Below are 26,078 nucleotides of genomic sequence, written 5' to 3' on the forward strand. Positions count from 1 at the left end.
AAGAAAAGCACACGAGCGGATTCGAACACGATACCTCCACAAAAGCAGCAACGAACCTTTACCGCTGTGCTACGCTGACTTGCTCGTAACATATGTAATGTTACGAGTATACAACGCGCAATGAACTTCAAAATCGATTTTCTCGAAAACCAAGGCCCGTCGCTAAAAAACCGGATAGCCTGGTACTCAGGGTAAGTGCCTCTACAACATATTTGAAGCGATCAAAATCCGTGATTTACAGTATGGAGGGTCCCCTTGTGAGTTAAAAAATGCCGGTGTAGACTTCGTCTTACAGTAATTGTGATTCTTCTGGCGCCACTCCCAGCTTGACGCCGCAAGCAGCGGCTTGGGTTGTTTGTGCCTTAACCTGGCGACGGCATACGCTAACGCCTGAACGCGGAAAAGACTGATGACGTTATTTCAGCAGTGTTCTGCAAGGTTCGTATTCAGCTTGACTGCAGAAAAGCGCTGAAATTTCAGCCGACACCAAGAAGGGCATGATTACCCATGAACAGAATTACAAGTAAGTAAACCCTAGATACAGGGCGACAATTATTGAACTACATGAAAAAACACTTTATTCAAAACGTACAAGTCACAACAGATATTCAAATTTAGGTTTGACTTGTTCGATATGCCTGCCATCATTGGGGATGATGTGGCGCAGACGAATACCGAAATTCTGCATGACCGCTGAAGTGTCGCAACATTGATGCTGTCGATGACCTCCTGAATGGCTGTTTTCAGCTCGGTAATGGTTTTGGGGTTACTGCTGTGCGCCTTGTCTTTAATTTATCCCCACAAAAAGGCATGGCAAGTGTTTAGATCCGGAGAATATGGCGGCCAACAGACACCTATGCCAGTGGCATCTGAGTATCCCAGAGCCAGAATGCGTTCCCCAAACTGGTCCTGCTTCGATGGGTGGAACTCCCTCCGTCTTGCATGAACCACATCTTGTCGTGATCAGGATCACTTTGGGTAATGGGGATGAAATCATCTTCCAAAACATTCTCGTAACGTCAGGTAGTTACTGTGCCATCGAACAATATCGCTCCGATTATTCCGTGACTGGACATTACAAACAACACAGTCACCCGTTAAGGATCTGGAGATTTATCGATCGCCAAATGCGGATTCTCAGTCCCCCAAATACGCCAATTTTGCTTATTAACCAACCCGTCCAAATGAAAGTGGGCTTCTGCGCTAAACCAAACCATACAGGCATACTAATTCCCATCATGTCGTACAGCCAACTGTGCAGTTTGAATGCTCTAACGCAGACCCTTTAGAAGTTATGACGATTTTATTTCATAAAGTTCAATAATTGCCCCGCTCTATGTAGCAACTGATAAGCTGCAGTACTTCTTGTCGAGGTCAGTAGTATTGAATTTGCAGTCGATTGGAGACACAGACGATGACTGTTAAAAATTCGAGAGAATTATGTGATGAATAAAAGACTAGTATCCAGACTGAAACTGAAGCTGTTGCATTTATTAAATCAATGTTGGAAAAAGAAGTTAATACACTCCTGGAAATGGAAAAAAGAACACATTGACACCGGTGTGTCAGACCCACCATACTTGCTCCGGACACTGCGAGAGGGCTGTACAAGCAATGATCACACGCACGGCACAGCGGACACACCAGGAACCGCGGTGTTGGCCGTCGAATGGCGCTAGCTGCGCAGCATTTGTGCACCGCCGCCGTCAGTGTCAGCCAGTTTGCCGTGGCATACGGAGCTCCATCGCAGTCTTTAACACTGGTAGCATGCCGCGACAGCGTGGACGTGAACCGTATGTGCAGTTGACGGACTTTGAGCGAGGGCGTATAGTGGGCATGCGGGAGGCCGGGTGGACGTACCGCCGAATTGCTCAACACGTGGGGCGTGAGGTCTCCACAGTACATCGATGTTGTCGCCAGTGGTCGGCGGAAGGTGCACGTGCCCGTCGACCTGGGACCGGACCGCAGCGACGCACGGATGCACGCCAAGACCGTAGGATCCTACGCAGTACCGTAGGGGACCGCACCGCCACTTCCCAGCAAATTAGGGACACTGTTGCTCCTGGGGTATCGGCGAGGACCATTCGCAACCGTCTCCATGAAGCTGGGCTACGGTCCCGCACACCGTTAGGCCGTCTTCCGCTCACGCCCCAACATCGTGCAGCCCGCCTCCAGTGGTGTCGCGACAGGCGTGAATGGAGGGACGAATGGAGACGTGTCGTCTTCAGCGATGAGAGTCGCTTCTGCCATGGTGCCAATGATGATCGTATGCGTGTTTGGCGCCGTGCAGGTGAGCGCCACAATCAGGACTGCATACGACCGAGGCACACAGGGCCAACACCCGGCATCATGGTGTGGGGAGCGATCTTCTACACTGGCCGTACACCACTGGTGATCGTCGAGGGGACACTGAATAGTGCACGGTACATCCAAACCGTCATCGAACCCATCGTTCTACCATTCCTAGACCGGCAAGGGAACTTTCTGTTCCAACAGGACAATGCACGTCCGCATGTATCTCGTGCCACCCAACGTGCTCTAGAAGGTGTAAGTCAACTACCCTGGCCAGCAAGATCTCCAGATCTGTCCCCCATTGAGCATTGGGACTGGATGAAGCGTCGTCTCACGCGGTCTGCACGTCCAGCACGAACGCTGGTCCAACTGAGGCGCCAGGTGGAAATGGCATGGCAAGCCGTTCCACAGGACTACTTCCAGCATCTCTACGATCGTCTCCATGGGAGAATAGCAGCCTGCATTGCTGCGAAAGGTGGATATACACTGTACTAGTGCCGACATTGTGCATGCTCTGTTGCCTGTGTCTATGTGCCTGTGGTTCTGTCAGTGTGATCATGTGATGTATCTGACCCCAGGAATGTGTCAATAAAGTTTCCCCTTCCTGGGACAACGAATTCACGGTGTTCTTATTTCAATTTCCAGGAGTGTAATTCTTGGAGAGTGGTGGATATGATATCCCCAATTAAAAAAAAAAGGTATAAGAAATGCTTGTGAAAACTAAACTGGCTACAAATTATGTGCATGGTAATCAATAAGAGACTGAAAAGAATAATTGACGCCCCCTTACTAGAGAAACAAAATGGCTTTATAAAAGGACGATAATGCAGTGTCCGCATCTCGTGGTCGTGCGGTAGCGTTCTCGCTTCCCACGCCCGGGTTACCGGATTCGATTCCCGGCGGGGTCAGGGATTTTCTCTGCCTCGTGATGACTGGGTGTTGTGTGATGTCCTTAGGTTAGTTAGGTTTAAGTAGTTCTAAGTTCTAGGGGACTGATGACCATAGATGTTAAGTCCAAATGAAAACAGACGAGAACATAATCTTGAGACTCAAATTGCGTTTAAAAATTATGCAAAAGCGTTCGATAGAGTAATACGTATGTGCTGTAGAGTGAATAGGTATGTACTGTGGAATGTACTGGAAAGCCCAGGTTATCCAAAACATTAAATAATAGTGATAAGCAGTTTGTTTTAAATAACTAAATTTTAGTTAATACAGGCAAAGGGAGAACAAAACCAGCAGGAATACAGCAAGGGTGCAGTCGCTCACTCACTTATTTAATATATAAGCTGACGACATAGTAGACAATGGAAACAAGAAGTGAACCCAAGAATAAAATTAATTCCTAGGAAAACAAATTTAAATACTCTATTCTTTGCTGATGACCAAATAATTTTACAAAAGACGGACTATTAATTTACCATTTTCTCTAAATCGCTTGGATTCAATAGATGAACTCTGTAACTTGAACACATCAGAGAATAAAACCAAAGTTATGTTTTTTTTTTTTAAAGGAGAATACCCAATACGCTCTAAAATAATGCAAAATGGGAAATCAGTAGAATAGGTACCTAGCTTTCAGGTGGTAGGGTGTGATGTAAGTCATGAATATGGTAATGACACCTCCCTAAGTTAAATATGTTTCATATATCATGTGGCACTATACATAGAACATTAGCCAGTAAAAACTGGAAAGACACAAAGGTAATATTCTACAAAGTAATGCCAATATCTATGCTCACACACAGAAGTGAGACCTGGACAATAACTAAGAAAGACCAAAGAAGGAAAGTAAAAGGACATATCCTGAGAGATAAAATGAACATTTCTGAAACAGGGAAATAGTTAAATACATTTTCCATAAATGAAAGATAAGGAAACGGGATACCAAAACGAAAGAGGTATACTGAAAGCATGGGGCAGAAAGAGAAGTCTGACGTATAATATCTATAGATGTGTAGGACAGAGAAATACACGAAGACCAAGGAAAAACTGGCTTTTGTGAAGACGGAACAGGCTATGAGCTTACTCCTTGAAAAGAAAAAGAAGAAGGAGAAGACTGAGATTCCACGAAGGGCCAAGTGACTCCCTGCGCTCCCTGGTCCCCCCCCCCCCCCTCCACCCCCGCCCCTAACTTGTTGCTCATTGTAATGACAAAGACTGCAGAGTTTTCAAAATATTGACAAATGGCTGATCTGGAAAAGTAAATCAGGGAGCTGTAAGATTTATATGAAAGCGCTATTTGGTACTTTGAAGAAATGAAGTTCCTGATCTATCAAGAGACGCCAGGTACCTTGTTGTCCACAATAGCAGAAGAGAGTGAAGGTCATGGTTTCACGGCAGTAAGCAAAAGTATTTATACCGCTATCAGGAGTTCACAGGAGTGACCAATTAAAGCCGAGTTCCTGGTGACGCATCCCGGACGTAAACATTACGCAACAACATCGTTGAGCATTCGTAGCTCGCGCTTTCGAATTTGTGAGAATCGCTTTACTTTGAACTTCATAGGGCGCCTGTGAATCGTAATAATCTCCACCAGCATTTTTTTTGTAAGAACAAACACCAAATAACGTAAGCTACACCGTTAAACGAGCGAAGCTATTCCCACATGTGCGGGCGCCCCAGCATCCCGGAAACGTGCCTCGAAGTGGCGCATTATCGCTGGCGCGCTTCCTGCGCTCACGCCGGTGGAGCCAGCCTTGTCGCTTCGGCGCGTTATCTCTGACCGGCGCTAGCGCCTCTAGTGGCCGGTGCGCTGACTACGCCACGCCGATCGCGAACGCGAGTCTAGTTCAAATGTGGCGCGGACAGTTCTGAAACTGTTGCTGGCAGTAGCGGAGTGCGAATTGTGAACACACCGAATTAAACGCACGCGAGTGGTTCTAAAAACGAGTTTAAGCCGGACAGTGCTTCAACCGTCAAGGGAGATAAGAGGCTTTGGCTGCGCACATACATTGTAGGTAAGTTGTCATGACAACAAAGGTGTACTACATACATTATTGTTTGTACGTGTAACAGGCTTAGCACCTCCAGCGAGAATAACAGCGGGTCTTTACTATACCGAAATTGCCACTCGTGTTTCAGTATCTTAAGTTAGGTATTCAGTAACAGTGCGATTTTATCTGTGCAAATTTCCTGCTGTATATCTACAGTGTCACGTTATGTTAATTAACCGGTGTTACTGAGATTAAAAATATCATATTTGCTCTTATGTTCTTCACATCTGATATACTGCCCCGATGTAAGTTTCTGTATTGCATATTCCTTATAACTTTTGTGTGCATTAATCAACCGTTTCAAAAGCCGATGACACCGCTTACAAGATCGTAATAAGCTAGATTATATAGAGATGTGCAGTTTTCAAAAGTCTGTGTTGCGTGTCATTGAGATGCTTATGAATAATCGTAGTGTGTATGAGGTGTGTTTTTGATCGTACCAGAGCAGGCAGATGTTTTTCCGCTGCAAAACTATTATTACTAGATCACAAAATTGTCCTTCGTAGTATTAATATTATCCAACAGAGCTATATCTTCCCTGATTTGATTAGAATTATTCAAATTCCGTTTATTTATATTTGAATCGTTGCACTGCGGATGGGTAAACATTCATGTCTGCCGTATTTTTCGCTTCGTTCTATAGTTTTTGTTTTATTTGTAGGGAAGAAAATCTGTGATATTCCGCAAAACATGCGTTTGTTCAAGAAGGTAGTATTAGTGTTCGTGTCACTGTCGTAATTAGTTTACAAACTTGTCGACATAATTACGTAACAAAGATTAATAACATATTAGACACGTGTTGAGTGAATTCGGCAGCAAGCCATTTTAAAGTGATAATTCATTCCTCAGCGGCTCCACGAATCACCTTTGGATCCATCTGGGGATCGGGAGGAATTTGCAATACTCTCCGTCTTCTTTGACTATTGTTGTTGTGGTAATGGCTGCTCAGAAGATATTTGTTATTGCGTATTTCGAATTAAATTTGTTTATAGCATTAATCATGTATTTTTGTTATTTTCGAGGGAAATAACTTAAATCTCTGTTGCGCTTGAGAAAAAATTCTGTCTCGGCGGGAATTATTATATTTTCTTTTCGATAAATATGTTTGTTTCTCTTTCGATCGTACTGATTCGTGATCTCCATTACATCCACAGATTTTTGGGATGCTTGATTCGTTTTCCTGTGTATACATAGTTACATTTCTTCTTGTGAAATGCATTTCGATTTACTAGTCGTCCATAGATGTATTGGTAACTGAATACGTGTATCGTAATCTCTATGTGATCCATATAGCGGCAAGTATATTTAGCGACATTAGCTTCGATTTCTTCACGGTAAATAATTTAACTTACTTTTCAGTTTGCATTCTGTGTCGTGGTCTACATTGCAGCGGTAATACAAGAGCTTCTTTTACGACATTGGAATCGTTTATTAATCCGTAACTGTTTCTATTTTGCGTCTATGCTGAGCATTGTAGATTTGTGACTCGAAATATTTCCATTCTCGGTGCTGTAAATTCTTGTAACTAACAGTGACTTTTCTTTTATGTTTCAAAGTATTTCATAACATTGAAAAATATATTTTTTTCGGATCCTGCGCAATCACTTTAATTTTTTTTATTTCTACAAAAACATGTTATCGTTGCGTACTTGAATTAATTCGATGGTATCCGTAGTTACTGAATGAGTTTTTTATAAATGCAAGAACTGCCTTTCTGCATTATTAATTATCTGACAGACACGCTGTAATTATTTGACAGCCATGCTGCTCTTTGAAGTTTTCCAACGGCACGATGTACATGGGCAATAGAAATCACATATTGCCGAAAATACAGCCCAGCACTGTATAGTGGCTGACAACAGGATTTGCAGCCATATGTCGGCAACATTGCTGGTAGTGTTAGCTGCAGTAATTTCCGGCCAAGAAGTGTCAATACAGAACGTCGCGAACTAGATGAAAACGAGCTCCTAATAAAATACGCGTTGGTTTCCTGCATTTGCATTGCGCAAAGAAAAACGTTAGCCAGAAAAAGAGAAATCAGACCATGTGAAAGTGTTATTTTTCTGTAAGCGAAGTGAAACTCCCCGTGCAGTATGCACACGTCATCCAGTATACTGAAACACGATTTTGAGTTTACTGTCAAAGTGGTAAGACTAATATCAACATGTAAAACAGACTGTATACCAGTTTTCAACGAGACTGGTGACCACCTTCGGCTTTTGACTACTGGTGATCCATGAATGTTTTTTTTTATTATTTATTTACTTTGTTTAAATTTTTATTGTGGCCTTCGGACTCGATCCGCTCAGCCACCCTCCAATACATGGTATGTCACACTTTAAACGGTAAATCCGTTCACATACATCACAAAAACATCCAAGACAAACATTGAATATTTACATTGGCCTATACAGAACAGTTGCCAAAAAGTGATACACAGCGAGCGATAAAATATGAAAATCTCACGCGTGGTTTTTGAAGGGCAGATGTTATATTGCGGGTTGCATAAAACTACATCAGCCGTGTGGCAGCTGAATCACCCTGGTTGTGTATATACGATGATACATCAGTTCATGCACTACGAGTAGTGACTTCGCACTTGTAGGTGAGTGTTGTCCAGCACTGCAACAATTCAGTTCTCGTGTATCGCAGTGGCAGCCGAAAATGATGCCCTCCTCCGGGTGAGGGGCGGGGGGGGGGGGGGGGGAATAAATCAGTTGTAGCCGATACGAGGTTCAGATGGAACCGTTCATGGTTAAAGTGGAGTCGGAACATATTAACCATAAACTTCTGTGGTACAAGTCACTGTCGCGCATGCACATGTGGTAGTATAGCTGCATAAGTGGCGTCAACTAAAAAGACTTGCAAAACGGCGGTCGAACCCCGAAGACGATATCCCGGCCAATAAGTGCCATACGTTCATACCTTCCTCCTTGTTGGTGCAATAGGCGCCTCTTGTTCTATGAGGTTCTAACCTGCTGCCGCAGAAGGTTTGTGTGATGAACATGGTCGTACGTTCTGGTCCTGTCGTGGATGGCAGCGTTTCCATCTTTCCAGAACGAAATAAACTAAATGTGCCTAAAATAGCTGAAATAAAACAAGGTGTATTATTGTGTAGTTTTATTTTTGCAATAATCACACTGTGTGAGATATTTAGGAGGGAGAGGGTAAAGAAGTATACAAAAATGCAGGTAAGGTAGATATTGTTAGGTAAGTCTTAACTATATGGAAAAAAATTTGATCAAATTTTATACACAGATAAGCCAATATGTAATCAGTCCTGATATTATTTTGACGTATTTGATTTTTATTTTAGTTTCTTTGGATCCAAGATCTTGAAAAATAATCTCTTCAGATCGTATGAGGTATGTAATTCTGCTTAAAATAACTTCAGGAAATAAATGTTGCACGGAATTTTGCATCATTTCGTCAATACGTGTGCAACGTTTCATTTTAATGGCGTTAATAGCCCGAGAGAAAACGTATAGATATCAAAAAACGTAAAGTTGCCAGAAAGTACAACAGAACAGAGAGGTATAGAAGCGTGCCTAGCGCAGTTCATGAGAGAAATGTACTGGGTGGTTATAATTAAAATGCAGTTGTAATTATCTTATAGTAGCGAAACTTGGAAGGTATGCATTCTTTGCGGAAATTTTATATCTATACATGTTGTTGTTGTTGTGGTCTTCAGTCCTGAGACTGGTTTGATGCAGCTCTCCATGCTGCTCTATCCTGTGCAAGCTTCTTCATCTCCCAGTACCTACTGCAACCTACATCCTTCTGAATCTGTTTAGTGTATTCATCTCGTGGTCTCCCTCTACGATTTTTACCCACCACGCTGCCCTCCAATACTAAATTGGTGATCCCTCGATGTCTCACAACATGTCCTACCAACCGATCCCTTCCTCTTGTCAAGCTGTGCCACAAGCTCCTCTTCTCCCCAATTCTATTCAATACCTCCTCATTAGTTATGTGATCTACCCATCTAATCTTCAGCATTCTTCTGTAGCACCACATTTCGAAAGCTTCTATTCTCTTCTTGTCTAAGCTATTGTATCGTCCACGTTTCACTTCCATACATGCCTACACTCCATACAAATACTTTCAGAAACGACTTCCTGACACTTAAATCAATACTCGATGTTAACAAATTTCTCTTCTTAATAAACGCTTTCCTTGCCATTGCCAGTCTACATTTTATATCCTCTCTACTTCGATCATCATCAGTTATTTTGCTCCCCAAATAGCAAAACTCCTTTACTACTTTAAGTGTCTCATTTCCTAATCTAATTCCCTCAGCATCACCCGACTTAATTCGACTACATTCCATTATCCTCGTTTTGCTTTTGTTGATGTTCATCTTATACCCTCCTTTCAAGACACTGTCCATTCCGTTGAACTGCTCTTCCAAGTCCTTTGCTGTCTCTGACAGAATTACAATGTCATCGGCGAACCTTAAAAAGTTTTTATTTCTTCTCCATGGATTTTAATACCTACTCCGAACTTTTCTTTTGTTTCCTTTATTGCTTGCTCAATATACAGATTGAATAACATTGGGGATTGCTTCCCTTTCATACCCCTCGACTCTTATAACTGCCATCTGCTTTCTGTACAAATTGTAAATAGCCTATCGCTCTCTCTGTATTTTATCCCTGCCATCCTCAGAATTTGAAAGAGAGTATTCCAATCAACATGTCAAAAGCTTTCTCTAAGTCTACAAATGGTAGAAACGTAGGTTTGCCTTTCCTTAATCTTTCTTCTATGATAAGTCGTAGGGTCAGTATTGCCTCACGTGTTCCAACATTTCTACAAAATTCAAACTGATCTTCCCCGAGGTCGGCTTCTATCAGTTTTTCGATTCGTCTGTAAATAATTCGCGTTAGTATTTTGCAGCTGTGACTTATTAAACTGATAGTTCGGTAATTTTCACATGTATCAACACCTGCTTTCTTTGGGATTGGGATTATCGTATTCTTCTTGAAGTCTGAGGATATTTCGCCTGTCTCATACATCATGCTCACCAGTTGGTAGAGTTTAGTCAGGACTGGCTCTCCCAAGGTTGTCAGTAGTTCTAATGGAATGTTGTCTACTCCCGGGGCCTTGTTTCGACTCAGGTCTTTCAGTGCTCTGTCAAACTCTTCACGCAATATCATATCTCCCATTTCATCTTCATCTACATCCTCTTCCATTTCCAGAATATTGTCCTCAAGTACATCGCCCTTGTGTAGGTCCTCTATATACTCCTTCCATCTTTCTGCTTTCCGTTCTTTGCTCAGAACTGGGTTTCCATCAAAGCTCTTGATATTCATGCAAGTGGTTCTCCTTTCTCCAAAGATCTCTTTAATTTTCCTGTAGGCAGTATCTATCTTACCCCTAGTGAGATAAGCCTCTACATCCTTACATTTGTCCTCTAGCCATCCCTGCTTAGCCATTTTGCACTTCCTGTCGATCTCATTTTTGAGACTTTTGTATCCCTTTTTGCCTGCTTCATTTGCTGCATTTTTATATTTTCTCCTTTCACCAATTAAATTCAATATTTCTTCTGTTACCCAAGGTTTTCTACTAGCCCTCGTCTTTTTACCTATAAGATCCTCTGCTTCCTTCACTACTTCATCCCTCAGAGCTACCCGTTCTTCTTCTACTGTATTTCTTTCCCCCATTCCTGTCAATTGTTCCCTTATGCTCTCCCTGAAACTCTGTACAATCTCTGGTTCTCTCAATTTATCCAGGTTCCATCTCCTTAAATTCCCACCTTTTTGTAGTTTCTTCAGTTTTAATCTACAGTTTATAACCAATAGATTGTGGTCAGAGTCCACATCTGCCCCTGGAAATGTCTTACAATTTAAAACTTTGTTCCTAAATCTCTATCTGATACCTTTTAGTATCTCCAGGGTCCTTCCATGTATACAGCCTTCTTTTATGGTTCTTAAACCAAGTGTTAGGTATGATTAAGTTATGCTCTGCGCAAAATTCTACCAGGCGGTTTCCTCTTTCATTTCTTAGCCCCAATCCATATTCACCTACTATGTTTCCTTCTCTCCCTTTTCCTACTGATGAATTCCAGTCACCCATGACTATTAAATTTTCGTCTCCCTTCACTACCTGAATAATTTCTTTTATCTCATCATACATTTCTTCAATTTCTTCGTCATCTGCAGAGCTAGTTGGCATATAATCTTGTACTACTGTAGTAGGTGTGGGCTTCGTATCTATCTTGGCCACAATAATGCGTTCACTATGCTGTTTGTAGTAGCTTACCCGTACACCTATTTTTTTATTCATTATTAAACCTACTCCTGCATTACTCCTATTTGATTTTGTATTTATAACCCTGTACTCACCTCACCAGAAGTCCTGTTCCTCCTGCCACCAAACTTCACTAATTCCCACTATATCTAACTTTAACCTATCCATTTCCCTTTTTAAATTTTCTAACCTACCTGCCCGACTAAGGGATTCCACGCTCCGATCCGTAGAACGCCAGTTTTCTTTCTCCTGATAACGACGTCCTCTTGAGTAGTCCCCGCCCGGAGATCCGAATGGGGGACTATTTTACCTCCGGAATATTTTACCCAAGAGGACGCCATCATCATTTAATCATACAGTAAAGCTGCATGCCCTCGGGAAAAATTACGGCTGTAGTTTCCCCTTGCTTTCAGCCGTTCGCAGTACCAGAACAGCGAGGCCATTTTGGTTAATGCTACAAGGCCAGATCAGTCAATCATCCAGACTGTTGCCCCTGCAACTACTGAAAAGGCTGCTGCCCCTCTTCAGGAACCACACGTTTGTCTGGCCTCTCAACAGATACCTCTCTGTTGTGGTCGCACCTACGGTACGGCTATCTGTGTCGTTGAGCACGCAAGCCTCCCCACCAACGGCAAGGTCCATGGTTCATGGGGGGATCCATACATACCGGTATATATTTAATAACTCTTTAAATCTATACATACCGGTATATATTTAAAGAGTTATTAATGTTTCTCATTGTTGCTTGCACCTTTTCTTATGTTTCACTGAAGGTACGTTTTTAATTTAGAGTGAAAGAATAAGGGTATATAATTCTTTACAGTGAAAAGACAATTAACAGTGTAATACAACATGTATATTGAGCAAAATGATTGCTGTTTTCTGCTCTCACCTGTTTAAAGGACAACCAACACGACAACACAGATATTTTAGGGACAGTTTTTCAAGGAATATATGTGATATTTATTTACCCATGCCCTGTAATGTTGAATGGGGATGGCATGTGTAAGTGGAATTTTCATTTTGTTAGTATACTCTCCTTTACCAGGGATGTGAACATATCAGCAAATAATCAAGTTGAGCTTCAGCTTAAACCCTCCCCGTAGGACTTTGAAATTCGTCAGTTTTTTTTTTGCGATGAAGTCGTCTTTGAGTGTAGGTAAGAACAATGCCAAATTAAGTGTATTTTTAACTTTTTTCATAGACAATCTGAAGGGTATAACCTACTTTCTATACATAATATCAACCTAATGGCCTACATGTTAAATGTATAAAAATTTTGGTCTGTAGGCCAAATCATTACTGAATAGTAGACCTCTGACAATGGGGAAATTGCTGACTGACTAATCACCATGTGCACACCCATGAGTATTCAAACTCGTATTTATCAAAAGTGGTTAGAATCAGAACAGTGCTATTTGGCAGTTTTACTGTTAAGACATATAGGTATCCATGCACCAAATATGACTAAATTCTGAATTGGTTACTCTATCACTCCCTGTGACATTACACGGAATGATCGCAGTAATTTTTCATGGAATTATGAAGCGTGTTTTGAAATCTTAAATAAATACAAATAATTTTCCTTTAATCACATGGGTATAAATGGTTTCCTATAGTCAGTAAAATAAAGCTAGAAAAGCAGCCAATAAATTATATTAAAAAGGAGCCAGAGTTAGCTCTGAAAGTGCTGCTTTAGCAATACTCCACACGTGAGCTTCGACAATTTCGTTGCCTCTGATAACATACCCACAGCACGCCGATTTTCTTGTTACTACGTCGTAGTGCTGTAGTACAGTCTTTGATCTGGCACACCAAATAATCTTGGACCTCGTCGGGACCCTGAGATGGGGTACAGAAATGAAGCATAAAATTTATTTAATACAGTTACTTTTTGTTTAAAACACAATTACATGGAACTTGTGGCAGAGGTAGTTGGTACACCATATTTTTTGGAGAATTTCACGTGTTTCAGCAAGTCGTGTATCCTTTTTACGTATTTATAAAACTACATGCAAGTTAGCTTGTAGTTAAATTGGCACTGTAAGATCGATTCCACAGTCCCTGGCAGCAATCGATTTATTTCATCAGCCCACTGGGCCGACATCAGCGAAAATTCTCTTTCCACAGTGGCGTTATGTGCGGGAATAGAAAAGAAATACCCGCGTAATTTTAGCAGTTGGCATTTGCTCTCAGGATTTTCAGTTTCGTTAAGGAAGTAAATCCATCTTTCTTCCACAGAGAGTTACGACTTTCATTCTTCAGAATCACGCTTAGTATCTAAAAAGCTCTTTAGATACATATATTCCTGAAATCTTCACACCATTATTAGTCAGGTATATAGACGTGTTTTTAATCATCACCTTGTCTGGGTTTTCAGAGAGCGTCGTCCAATCAAATATATGACATTTATTAAAACAAGTGGCCCATTTCTCTATGTAATCAAATGCTGTGGCATGGAAAGCCATTGTCTCTTTCTCAGATTTCGGAATCAAGTTAATTATTTCTTGCTTAGGCTTTTCATTCTTTAATTTCTTCAAATTCATCTTGGGTTACATGCCAATAAAACGCAGTCTTCATATCATTCATACATCTTAGAGTGTCGATTAATGTATTTCTTATTCCAGTTATCGAGACTATTTTTCTACACACTTTTTGTATTTTTTTCAAACAGAGCCAAGTCTGACTGCAGAACCATGAAGTAAATTTCACGGATCGGACTGCAGAAAGAAACTGAAATTATTTTAGGGGGCCTGTCTTCGCCGCCAAAGCATAAGAATTCTCAGTTGCGGGCATTAACGACAGCCATCTTGTTTTTGAGTGAGACACGACAGTCTGATGAATAACATCAATACATAAGCAGAACTCTTTCAGCTTCTTTCACCTAAACGTGTATAGTGACAATTAATGAAATATTTTCATGACGATTATTTCAATTTCGACAGCTAAGTCTTCAGCAGCGCCTGGTATAGTATTATGGAGAATATGGGCAGCGCATGCAATTCCATCAAAAAAAGTTTTGCATCACCCCGGTTTCCAGAACTCCTGAAGATAGACGTTCACTGTGGATATTTTATCACAGACACAGTCCCTTTGACTGTTCAGAGATGTCACTAAACCCGTCAAAAGATGTAAACAACTATTCATGAACAGCGCTTATTAGACGGAGGGGGTCCGATAGCTGATCAGTTCTACTCATTCCACCAGGAAGGAGGTACACGGCTCGTGTTGTCTGTAGTTCAGCCATGCCTAGACGGTCAACACCGCGGTTCGATCACTTCCGCATTGTTACTTTGTGCCAGGAAGGGCTCTCAACAAGGGTAGTGTCCAGGCGTCTCGGACTGAACCAAAGCAATGTTGTTCGGACATGGAGCAGATACAGAGAGACAGGAACTGTCGATGACATGCCTCGCTCAAGCCGCCTAAGGGCTACTACTGCAGTGGATGACCGCTACCTACGGATTTTGGGCTCAGAGGAACCCTGACAGTAACGCCACCATGTTGAATAACACTTTTCGTGTAGCCACCGGATGTCGTGTTACCACTCAAAACTGTGCGCACTGATGGAAACCCTAACTGCAATGGACTAACTGCTAGCGGTCGCTTCTTTGACTTTTTCAGGCAGTTCTGAGTATGAAAAAAACGTAGGGCACAGCACCAGTAGAATGTGTCCACTGCAATGGACTGTGTGCTTTTTAAGCCTCAGGACGGATTTGAAACGCCAAAGAAGTGGAATTAATAGTTGTGCACTGCAGTGTACATGTGCACCACAGGACCCCTACTATTGCGATGAACTGCACTGTAAGGACCTAGGCCTTCAGAGGGAGTGGGATTGGGCAATGTGGTGTGTCTATTCGTCATAATATGTGATTCCAACGCCATCTGCAGCACGGAATCCATCTGTGTAGAGGCGGTGTGTACGTTCTCAACCACTTAAAAAGTGCTTCAGCACTTTGGAATCCAAGCCCGAGTGCAGGTCGGGACGTGATTTTATCTACGTGTGAGCCACCTATCGCTCGAAAACTGGGCTCTTTTCATATGAGAGTCAATGTATGGATATCTCGATACCTGCGACTTGACCGGTGCTGCCTTGTATTCCTGCAATTATTTCGAAAGAGACATTAGCGAATGTAACAGCTGCGGCCGTGAATGGCTGAGCCAATATGGTCGCACAGATGTAATTTCATGGGTGTACTCGTTAGGTTTCGCAGTTTGCTGTAATTCTGCTACAAATACGTCACGTTTGTTGACAGAGCAAGAAATTTTGGAAACTCAAGAGGAAGAAATTGCTCAGTGACTCACCGCGCATTTTTTTCTTGGAAGGATAGTTGTACACACCTCAACGAAAGCTTGGAATATTGTACAGTTTGCTACAATTACTTCTTATACTACACTCATTGAAGTTTGTACAACGCCTTCTTTCTTAAAACAAGAACGATTTGGATAGTTACAAAAAATCACTCCAAAACAAAGCAGGCCCTCTCCTGAGTATACATCTTGAAAACAAAGACAGTGAAAATATTTGGCCCAGGATGACGATTATCAATTTTTAATAGTGAGTATATCCTCCCCGCACACGGATGAGTTCTTCCACTCTGCGAGGCTTGCTCTGGATGAGACCATCAAGTTTATCTGAGGTCCCACTCCTCAATGGCAGCTACAGTTAGGTCCTGAAGATTGTCATGTGGATTCGGACGTTGTGTAATGACCGCATTCAACATGTCCAATGCACGCTCAATTGCATTCATGTCTGGGGACTGCGCTGGACAATGCATTCAGTTGGTATTGCATCTTTGAAGATACCGAGACACTGATAGAGTACAACTAGGCGGTCTTGTAGTGTCATACAGGGACGAAGCTGTCACCGACTTCGTATCTGAAGTGCCTTATGAGCGACCCATCATTGTTGCCGCCCAGAACATTACACTTCCACCTGCAAACGGACTGACTTCCTGAACGTATCAGTGTTCCTGGTGTCATCTAGCACTTCTCCAGACCCTAACATGTCTAGTTTCCGGTCGCAGACCAGTCCTCGTGTCGTCAGCAAACATGTTGTAACTGCCTTCTGCAATGGTCATTGTTGACATGTAAACCATCATTTCCGTTGGTTCAATGCAATTTTCAGTGGTCTTCTGGAATGAAGGCCATCCTGATGCAATCTTCTGCGCACTGTTTGGTCTGAGATACGATTCCCTGTTGCATGGGGGAAGTCATTTCCAACCTAACAGTTCACGTTGGGCGCCAGCGAGCCGACAATTGAAGAAAACGATCCGGCGTTGTCGTTGTCATACGACGACAACCACTGCGAGGTCTGTCTTTCACATTTCCCATCTCTCCGTGCTTCCACCACACCTTAGACACATCTCTTTGACTGACATGTAAGCGATCAGCAAAATCTTGCTGTGTATAATCTGCTGAAAGTAGAGCCACTATCTTGATTCTATCAAAGGGTTGCATGCCTCTACGTGGCATGTTACTGCGGTGCTGAACTCAAATTGAATGAAGTTGTTGATAATGGACTGGTCGCGGTGCGCCGCTGCGGCAGCGGTATGTTTACGTGACTGGGGAACGGCCACAAAGCATGGCAGTAGTGCCCTAAGCGGGTAAAGCGTGAAGTGCCTAGATCAAGGAGACCTCTAGTATCATAGAATACGCCCGCCCGGTTAGTCTTGTGGTCTAACGCTCTACTTTCCAGGCGGGAAGGCGTGCCGGTCCCCGGCACGAATCCGCCCGGCGGATTAGTGTTGAGGTCCGGTGTGCCGGCCAGTCTGTGGATGGTTTTTAAGGCGGTTTTCCATCTGCCTCTGAGAATGCGGGCTGGTTCCCTTTGTTCCGCCTCAGTTACACTATGTCGACGATTGCTGCCCGAACACTTTCTCCACGTACGCGTACACCTTCATTACTCTACCACGCAAAAATTGGGGTTACACTCGTTTGGTGTGAGACGTTCCCAGAGGGGTCCACTGGGGGCCGAACCGCACGATAACCCTGGGTTCGGTGTGGGGCGGCGGTGTGGTGAGTGGACTGATGCTGCAGATAATTTTTTAGGAGATCTGTGTATGATGCACTGGTGACAGTGGTCTCTCTAGACATGTAAGGCTCCAAAATGACGCCTTTTTCGTCACAAAAGAGTCAGCTTAACCTTCTCTGCTGATGGTTCTGTTTGGTTTTGGTGATGAGGAATGGCGCCATTCCTTGCTCGCTCTCTTCGTTTCCGGTTGGTGGAAGTGAACCCAGGTTTCGTCTCCAGTAACGGATCTTGTAAGGAAGCCATCACCTTCTCGTTCACAGCCCCGAAGAAGTTCTTCACAAGCATCAACACGTCGTTCTCTCATTTCAGCAGTCTGATGCCGTGGCACCCATCTTGCAGACATTTTTTGAAACTGGAGTACATCATGCACAGTGTGGTGTGCTGGCCCATGACTAATCTGTAAACATGCTGCAATGTCATTCAGTGTCACTCGGTGGTTTTCCTTCACCAAGGCTTCAACTGCTGTAGTGTTATGTGGAGTCACAACTCGATGTGCCTGACCTGGACGAGGAGCATCTTCCACTGAAGTCACACCATTTGCGAACTTCCTACTCCATTCGCAGACTTGTTGCTTTGACAAACATGTATCACCGTAATGAACCTTCATTCGTCGATGAATTTCAGTAGGTTTCACACCTTCACTACGCAAAAACCGAATAACAGAACGCTGTTCTTCCGTGGTGCAAGTCGCAAGTGGGGCGGCCATCTTTCTACTGATACTGCGACGGTGTGTGTGCATCTGCACTACGCTGCCACCTACAGGCCATTCTGCACGCTGTTTGTAGCACGCTTGCCAACTTACAGGATAGCGGCGCGAAATTTCGATTTGTTATTACAAATTTAAGGTTTTCATTTGACTCACCCTCGTATGAAAAATAAATCTTGAAACTCTGCCATTGTTTAGTATGTATTACTCTTGTAGGTACATCAATTACATATATGCCATCAACGCTTAAATAACAGTATAAATATACAGTTTTCTAGGCCCAGTATTCTACTAAGCGCACGGTCTTCATAATGTTAATTTTCTAGGCCCAGTATTCTACTAAGCGCACGGTCTTCATAATGTTAAGAGTTCTCTCATAATAGATTCCATGGGAGGCACACACAAGTTTGGTGTACCTCTTAACCAGTTTGCCACAAGGTATCAGATGTTGCAGTGTTGTGGTGGAAGGTCTCAATTCATTAAGGTAGTTCGAAATAACAATCGAATGTTTCTGTGGCAATAATTTAAGGATCACCAGTAGAATGATGGAACTACGAATTTCATAAATGTGTTATAGCTGTGACCAGAGTTATGAAACGTGAAAAGTAATGAGTTACGAGACACGAAAAGTAATCTGTTCGAGAAAAAAAACGGTTCAAATGGCTCTGAGCACTATGGGACTTAACTTCTGAGGTCATCAGTCCCCTAGAAAGTAGAACTACTTAAACCTAACTAACCTAAGGACATCACACACATCCATGCCCGAGGCAGGATTCGAACCTGCGACCGTAGCGGTCGCGCGGCTCCAGACTGTAGCGCCTAGAACCGCTCTGCCACTCCGGCCGGCAATCTGTTCGAAAACAGTGGTCATATAAAGAACAGTTGATAAGGTGCTGCCAGTGGGCACGGAAACACATGCGATGAAGCTTTAAAAAGTTGAGAAGAGTTAATCTACGTGGAAGAAAATTATGGATCACTGCTGCAGATCTTCTATAGTGACTGTAACAGCGAGATTGTCCTTTATTCATATCGTCGTCTTTGTAAATGGGGCGTCCAGTTAGTAATGGAACACTTTTTTTCGAAAGCATGTTGGTTTTATCCAGGATTCCAACGTACCATGTTATTCCCCACTCTTTTGGCTACAAAACACTCTTTTTAAACATAACCTCTGCCTTACGCGACCTTACACGAGGGCTCTTATGCCCGCGCGGTACCACTTTACTGGACGACGTCGGAGGCAGCGTCTTGCTGTTCCACAAAAAATTGTCACGATCAGCCTCGTAACACGCAGTCAATTACCTAGAGATTGTCCTTCGTTGCTCTTTATGGTCTTCTGATAGGCGGCAAGGAATCCAACGGGCACATACCTATGAGTACCCCAACTGGTAGACGAACGTATCAGCATTACCAACAGAGATGTCCAGTTGTGTAATGGGATGTTTGATTGTGATTCGTCGATCACCTCGGATGAGAGTGTCCACACGTTCCAACACTACAGGAAGTACAGCTGTATGCGGCCGACCGCCATGCAGGAGATCCGACAGGTTTGCGCGACCTGGTTGTGATGATGAGAGAGCGTGTTACACTTACGTACATCGATCTATCTACGCATTCTCAGTACTTACAAGGGGAGGCCGTCAATTGTGAAATTCAGTTTCAATTCATACTGCGCATGATAAAAGCTCATGGCCAGAGGTGTAATGTGGCAAAGCACCAAGATGCACTTCTCAGCCGTTGTCGAGAAAATCCACAGTTAAAATAAACCGTTGCGGTGAAATACTCTCAACGATTAATAATTTTCGACAGAGTCGTAGCGCAGCGGTAAGCGCTCGGGTTCGTAATCCGAAGGTCGCCGGATCGAATCTCGCGCCATGCAATTTTTTTTTTTTTTTAGTATTTATTTTTGTTATTCAAATGTGTCTATACACACACACACACACACACACACACACACACACACACACACATATATATATATATATATATATATATATATATATATATATATATATATATATTATTAATTGTCTTCATAGTGTTAACCACGTATAGTTAACGGAAGACGTAGAAACGATATTCCGAAACGAATACGTATAGCGTAAGTCAACGTTCGAATTTGAATAGAGACCCCACGAACACAAATTTGCTGTGGCAGGTATGAAATATAAGCTCCGTTACTCGCTCGTTACACCTGAAGGACAGATGTTGAATGGGCCGAAACGAGCCGCCGCATAAAAGCGTACTTGCCTGCTAACTTCGAAAGAAGGTAGATGCGGTCCCTAGCGCAACTTATAACATCGTCGAAAATCAGTGCGGACGTGAGAGCTTTGGTACACCCTGTTAAACAAACGGAAAAATGGAGGCGGTACAATTGGAGAGCGATATCCGCCTTCACCAAAATGCATAAGCAATTCATTAATAGTTTATATATATATTTTAATTACAAAAACCTAATAATAAAAAAGAAATGTTGCATGGCGCGAGATTCGATCCGGCGACCTTCCGATTACAAATCCTAGCGCTTACCGCTGCGCCACGACGCTGTATAGAACTATTAACCGTAGAGGGCATTTCACCGCAACGGTTTATTTTAACTGTCGATTTTCTCGACAACGGCTGAGAAGTGCATCTTGGTGCTTTCCCACATTGCACCTCTGGCCATGAGCTTTTATTATGCGCAGTACGAATCGAATCTGAATTTCATAATTGGCGGCCTCCCCTTGTCAGTGCAGTGGTTGCCAACAGGTGGTCCGCCGACCCCCAGGCGTCCGCGAGCTGTGCCAGAGGGCTCAGCAAGATGCTGTTAGAATAAAAATATATTTCGTATGATAGCAGATTTTTTGTTTTTGCCGCTTCCTGCATGAGCAGAGCTTTAGCGAACGCTAACTTCTGTGTCTAGCGTCTTCCTAGAGCCAACTGGTACTAGCACACTCCAGCGCAAAACTAGAATTAGTTAGAGGCAAACAGTTCTGCTGTATGCTGTTAGACTGCGCGCGCTGCCTCCTTGGAGCTGATTTTTCAGTAATGAATATGTCAATGTTTTTTGTAAGTACCAGAAATAGAAAACGTATAAAAAGACTCTTAATTTGGCTTTTTTAAGTACTTGATACTGTGATATGACAAGGCACCAATCATGCTCGATGAGGGGGCCCTCGAGAAAATTTTGTTGGGAACCCCTTAGTGAATTGATAATCATTTGAAAGTGGCGATCTATTCGAACTGACTTCCATTAAACAAAAATTTAATCACTGAATTTGTTCTTCAAGTTGTTCTGGGAACAGAAAATTGTATGTATATAGTCGACTGCGCTTTGCATGCTTACTTGCGTTTTGTATAAAAATATTATTTGGAAACGAGTGAATATTTAAGTAAATAACTACATTAAAAATGCTCCAGATGTTCCTAACAATTCATACCGACGGAAATAAGGCATTTCTTCATAGACGTGAGCAGCTTTGTTTACATATGTGTTAGTCATGTTCTATTTATTATGCGCCAAATAAATCGCATTTGTGGGTGTTTAACAGCGTCTGTGTCATTTGAACTTAAATAAATATTTGCGCGCTCTCTCTTAACTAACGTCACCCAAGGAAAAATTGGAAATTTGTGGTAAGGACTATGGGACCAAACTGCTGAGGTCATCGGTCCATAGGTTTACACACTACTTAATCTAACTTAACCCAACTTACGCTAAGGACAACACACACACCCATGCCCGAGGGACGACTCGAACCTCCAGCTGGGGGATCCGCGCGAGCCGTGACAAGACGCCCCAGACCCAAGTATCAACTCAAAACTTGCTAACTACACGGATCATATAATTCTTTTGGTCTTGGATGCTTGGATTTGACGTCGCGGTACACTTGTTTGGCCTTGTCTCTTGAGTCTAATGGATATGTTATGAGTGTCACAAAATATTAAAGTAGCAAGAATTAATTTCGGTTTTTTCTATTGCTTTTTACAAGCTGTGTGATGGCACTGTCTGCTCTATCATGTTTTTCTTTCACATTTCTAAAGACTCACAAAAAAAATTTGGCCTTGTACCAGGTGTAGAAATATGAAACCGCAATTTGGTTGCAATAATGAGACGTCTGTTGTTTGAAACTAATAATATTTTATTCAGAATAATCTCCATCGTTATTTATACATTTTTCCCACCTCTTCCGGTAAGCTACGAATGCTACGACAAAAAAAGTTTTTCTTCTGAAGTGAATCAGTCAGTGAGCCATTTTCGTACGAACTAAAGCGTTGTTCTGCGAGAGCGTCTCCCAGTGATGCAAATAGATGATAATCGGTCGGAGACAACTCTGGAGAATAAGCTGCATGCCCTAGTATTTCCCAATTGAACGCTTGGGTCATTTCCTTGACCCGTTTTACTGTGTGTGATGGGGTGTTACCATGGATCAATAAAATTTTGTGTTGCCTTTTTCCATATTTCGATCGTTTTTCACGTAATGCTCGATTTAAATCGATCGTTTGCTGTTGGTAGCGATCAGTGTTAACGGTTTCACCAGGTTTTAGCAGCTCATGACAGATGACACCCTTCCGATCCCACCAAACAGAGAGCATTGTCTTCTTTACAAAGCGACTTGGTCTTGCAGTGTATGTCGATGCTTTGCCTGGATTCACCCACGATTTACGACGCTTAGGATTCTCAAAACAAATCCTTTATTCATCACCTATCCCTATTCGATGGAGAAGTGACTTTCTTTTGTGTCTGCCGAGCAGCATTTCACCATTGGTCTTTCGGTTTGCTTGCTGTCTTTGATTCAGTTCATGCGGAACCCATTTTCCCACTTTCTGCACCTTTCCCATAGCTTTCAACGAGAAACGGCTTTCTGCGTCACACTCAATTGTTCCGCGAGTTCCTGTTGAGTTTGAGTATCATGTTCATCCAATAAGGCCTACAATTCATCTTCAAACTTTTCGTGTGGTTTCCCGCGCTCGTCGTTTCTGACGTAAAAATCACCACTTTTGAATTTTTTGAACCACTCCAGACACCATGTTTTCCCAAGAGCATGTTCGCAGAAAGCTTCGACAAGCATTCGATTCGATTCTGCAGCAGTTTTCTTCAAATGAGAACAGAAAACCAATGCTGTCCGCATAATCGTAGTTTGTAGGCACAAAACTCGACATGTTCACGCGTTTGAAACAGATACCGATGTATGGAACTTGGGTTACTGTGTGTTGACATTCGTCGTCAGCCGTTACAGGAAGCGGGTAGCGCTACAGACGCGGTCTCTGGCCGCTAGTACCTACCATCTATAGGGAAATTCCGGTTTCATACTTCTACACCAGGTATGAAGATTAGAGATCCCAACTGTTCTTTTCGTGGCCTCGAGCGTCGTCATGGATGTGTTTGGAATATTGGTGAGCATTTATCACAAAAGCACCGGGTATTCCTCTTTTTAAAACTGGTTTGAAAAGACTGCAAAACTTACGAAGCCCTCCCTTCAACTTTGGCGAGCGTACTAGCCATGAATCCTTTTTTTTATATATAAAAGTTAAAAAGACATTTTATCGTGTTTTTTTTTTTCATTTTTGAAATCACGAGACGAATTTAGAGTAGGTAGGTTTGTTAGTGAGTGATACCTGACTTCGTCGGACAGTGAATGGTTTACGCATTTGCTTGAATCAAACCTTTGATGAACCGGCTTGTTGACAGTTGATATGACGAAGTCATCCCAGTTAGCAGCGTCAAGAGTAGTTATATCAGCAGGCTCAGTACTAATACTGGAATTACATTTCTGACAATTGGCAGTGATACAGATAACGCGAAGTTAGAAGCTTGTGTTGAGAATAAACTAGGAAATTGTTCTGGGACGCACTTTCGAAGGTACTGCAGCTGGAAATGAGCTATGGAAGTTTCGATTCTGTGTAGCAGAAACATCTTTTTCCCAGAGAAATTCGTGATACCCATCTCATAAATAAATGCAAGATAACTTCAGAATAGGTATTTAAGAATAATCTCATTAAGAGGATCTCTTTGCTCTTGTAACCCGGCTTAAAATTTACTGTCTTTCTTGTAAGAAACAGTAATATGTATTATTTATAAAGGTGTATGCTCACCTGAGAAACTGTAAATGTTCTGAGCCTATGCGCCGAAAACCTAAGGAACACTATACAGGGTGAGTCACGTAAGATGTAGCACCCCTTTGTGTTCTGAACGGTTCCAGATATAGAAGCAAGGTTTTCCGCAATTGATAGTATGCAGAGGGGCACGTAATGTTTTGTATGGATAATGCTCAAGGTTCAAATGGCTCTGAGCACTATGGGACTTAACATCTATGGTCATCAGTCCCCTAGAACTTAGAACTACTTAAACCTAACTAACCTAAGGACATCACACAACACCCAGTCATCACGAGGCAGAGAAAATCCCTGACCCCGACGGGAATCGAACCCGGGAACACGGGCGTGGGATACGAGAACGCTACCGCACGACCACGAGCTGTAATGTTTTGTATAGCTAATGCTCCGAATTCTATTACCAGCCGAGATATTGAAGTAAATATAATTTTTGTTTTTTTAAGGAATACTATACTTTTAATGGCTGAACTGAATAACTCTTGGTAAGAAAATTAGCATGATATAGCGCTTGTTAGTACTGAGTGTGAAACCTTTCGGGAAACAGTCTGATAAATGCACCAAAAGCGGAAAGCAATGCGGCCAGAGTCAGCTATTTCTCTGTAAACAATACCAGGCAGACCTCTCATACCAGTCACCGTCGTTATAGGTCGATGCAGCAAGACACGCCTTCGTTACTAATAAGATAAGTCAGTTTCGTATACGATGCAGACACAGAGTCAGCTATAATTTTTGTATATGGAACTATGGCATACGCTAACTCTTATCGCATCAGATGGGGTTTAGGAGAACTTTAAAAAGTGCGGACGTATCCAAGTTCTGGAAACAACTACAGTTTCGTCATATAGCTTACCGTTACCATTTCGACAGTATTTGTTTGGCATACGCCATATAAAAGTAGCATGTGCAACTAATCCTTATTGGTGTACGTGTCTACACGCGAGAAATGACCTGCCGCTTGGTCTGGGGCGTCTTGTCACGGTTCGCGTGGCTGCCCCCGTCGGAGGTTCGAGTCCTCCCTCGGGCATGGGTGTGTGTGCGTCGTCCTTAGCGTACGTTACTTTAAGTTAGATTAAGTAGTGCGTAAGCTTAGGGGCCGACGATCTCGGTAGTTTGGTCCCATAAGACCTTACCACAAATTCTCAATTTCCAGAAGTGACCTGCCCGATAGACAACTCATTTCCTGCTAGTTCTGCAGTGCTGACAAGTAAACGGTCGAAAGGGTTGATACAACGACGTAGCGTGGCATGAGTCTTTACAGTGCAACAATCTATTTCGGCCGACTTGCTTTTTAACATTACAGTATTTTCCGGATTCTTTTGCGAAGAGTTTCAACCTCACAATTAGCAAGTATTACATCACTGTACTCGTCTTTTCATGCGCTTTCGGGCGCCGTTAAACAAATTCTATCATTATATTCTAAAAAAATAGTACTTGGTTCAGTATCTTGATCGATACAAGAGTTAGATTTGTTATTACATATCAAAGTACGTGCCCCTTAGCGTACTATCATTTGCCGAAAACCTCGTTTCTATATGTGACCCGCCCTATGCAATAACAAACATTTACCGGTTATTTACAATTATTAAAAATTTATTTACACTGAATAAACCCATTAACTAAGTGGAGGCAAGATATAGGAAACTGTAGGCCTATAAAGCCCCTCGTAAACGACTAAACAATCTGCCAAACTCTGTTCTGTTTGCCAAACGTTTGACCG

General features: G+C 42.6%; 1 protein-coding gene across 1 annotated transcript in view; it reads left to right on the top strand.

Moving 5' to 3' along the window:
• The first annotated feature begins 5,052 nt into the window (after window positions 1-5,052).
• LOC124552546 (flocculation protein FLO11-like) overlaps window positions 5,053-26,078 on the top strand; it is a 277,283-nt gene continuing 256,257 nt past the window's right edge. Inside the window, exon 1 of the mRNA XM_047126864.1 lies at window positions 5,053-5,252. The gene's annotated coding sequence lies outside the window, so the exon portion shown is untranslated. The remainder of the gene's footprint in view (window positions 5,253-26,078) is intronic.

This window comes from Schistocerca americana, chromosome 10 (assembly GCF_021461395.2).
Source record: "Schistocerca americana isolate TAMUIC-IGC-003095 chromosome 10, iqSchAmer2.1, whole genome shotgun sequence".
NCBI classification, from domain to species: Eukaryota; Metazoa; Arthropoda; class Insecta; order Orthoptera; family Acrididae; genus Schistocerca; species Schistocerca americana.